Genomic DNA, 2,439 nt, shown 5'->3' with positions numbered 1-2,439 from the left:
GCGTACTATGGGTCGTGAAGCTGACGGTGGTAATTCTTGTTTCCCAATCAGTACTACAAATAATTACGCGTTTCTTGAACTCGCCTAATCACTCGTCTCGCTGGTATCCCACGTAAATCGTCCATGTGATTAGGTGATCATGCCATGCACAACAAGATTTTCCTGTTATTCGGAGGTGAACTGAAGACTGATTGATCTAGCCAAGAGGTTTTGAGTGACACTGACGAGATACTTTTAGATATTGACGATTAGCATTATGACAGTTTTATTATCACTGAAAAACTGTTTTCAGTTCCTGTTTCCTGAAGGTAAACTTGTAAATCGCGTTTGAGCAGGAGCGGTCTCAGCTCTAAATATGGATTTGAGTATTTAGTCCCCGAATGTCCGTTTATTAAGTTGTCGTGTCCATATCTGGTCATGTCATTCTACTGCACAATAAATAATTAAGGTAACAAGGTGGTCGTTCAAGACGAAGCCCAGCTGATTATTCCTAGGATGATAATAAAACTAAACTCAAGCTAGCTTCAAACACTTTAAAACAGACTCATCCTTCTATTGGCTTACATAGCGACGAAATGAGAGTTATTCTTCAATCACATGAAAATTACTTGGAACCGATTGGGTTGTCTCGTTTTAGAAAAAAGTTTGGTGACAATCGGTAAATTTTTTGCTGGGCAATGTTGTAATCAAACGAGATGGCGTGAACGGCTTCCACGACTATCTCAATAGTTTAAACCCACACACCAAGTTTAGCATGGAAATAGAGTCCACTACGAGTACATTACACTTTCTGGACTGTATGACACACAAGATTGGTGGGAAATTGAAAACGACTATCTACCAGAAATCAACAGACTCTGGAACCGCTTTAAGCCATTTATCAGCACACCCAAATTCCGTGTACACCAGTAATTTTCTCATCGATGTTTCGTCGAATCAGAGCGCTGTATACAGAAGAGATCGACCGAACGGCAGCTCAAATCGAGATTGCCAACAAACTTCATGATATAGGATACCCACTGAGTTCGATTAAGCGTCAACTAGGGAAGATATTGGGGGCAGTATCTAGACCCAATGAGGGATGGATTGACACAGCAGTCATTCAATGTGAAGCAGGTTATTGGAAGACTGCTGAACTTAGCCAACATCTGAGTGGCAATTGAAAGATTCCTTTCCTGTTGAAAGGACTAGGGACTGCGTTTATAAAATTAACTGCAACGGTTGCGCTAAGGTTTATATAGGACAAACTTCCAGGGAATTGCACACCAGAATTGGTTAGCATAAAATAAGGATAAACAAACCACCAAGAAATGCAGAAGAATACCAAACGCTGGTTAAGGACTCAGCGATGTTGGTACATGACTTAGACACGGGACAAAGAATAGATCTGGAGAATGTGGAAGCTTTAAGACTTCGACTGCGATTCCCACCACAGCGGCTGATAGTCGAGGCGGTGGAAATCACTAAGCATCACAGCGTGGATAGAATCGAGGGTGTGGAAATGGAGAGCGTATCGAAAGCGGTCTTAGATAAGCCGAGTTGGCACGTGACGGTGGGGTTGTCAATCCACGTAGAATCATTAGAAAAAACCGGGGGTCGGAAGTGGAAATCCCAACCGACCAAAGGTCACAGCATCCCTCTTAAAGAACCATCTTAGCACTAGCTTATGCACACAGACGTACAGAAGGTTCAAACGAAGTTCAACGGGGCCCATCAAATGAAACGAACCAGAAGAACTAGACCCTAGGTTGGACCCAAACACATGTAGGTTTTCCCACCGACCCAACACTTGTTCAACCACTTGTTCAACACACTAAAATCCCTCGGCCGACACCCAACAGAGATTTAGCTTGACTTAGCTGATTGGTTCTCCTTCCGCCTTAAACCTCGACCATCCTCGGAATCTAGTCATTCGGCCCGACGAAGCTTTTGTGTCAAAAGCGAAACGTTGCTCAGCAATAAATTTACCGTTTGTCACCAAAATTCTTCGAAAACGAGAGTTACGCTTCGAACTGTTGTCCGACTGATTGGTTGAGTATACGCGTGCATTATCTAACCAGCATGTTCACGACGGCTTGTCGCGGAACCCAGTTTGCGGCTTTTTCATAGTTCGCGTTATTTAAGTGACGACAAAACCCAGAAGTGTGAAACATTGGATGGCCGGTAGTCAAACCTTACCACAAACACACAGTGAGACCTCGCCAACAAATTTTGCATTGTGTATCGGTATGCATTATATTTTCATTGCACGGTAAGCGACATCCATAATTTAAACAGGGTAGAATGCGAGAAAACAACTGCGAGCTGAAGCACCTCCTCGTGGTGCCGACCGGGTAGCCTGGACGTCTGTCTGGGTGAGCTAGGAGTTCAGCAACTCCAGTCAGGGCCAACCACCCCGTTTGGTTTCAATGTGCTGGTTACTTTCGACAATGTATACTA

The sequence above is a fragment of the Opisthorchis viverrini genome (genome assembly GCF_000715545.1).
Source record: "Opisthorchis viverrini unplaced genomic scaffold opera_v5_1, whole genome shotgun sequence".
Lineage (NCBI taxonomy): Eukaryota > Metazoa > Platyhelminthes > Trematoda > Opisthorchiida > Opisthorchiidae > Opisthorchis > Opisthorchis viverrini.
Note: the sequence above shows the minus strand (reverse complement) of the source record.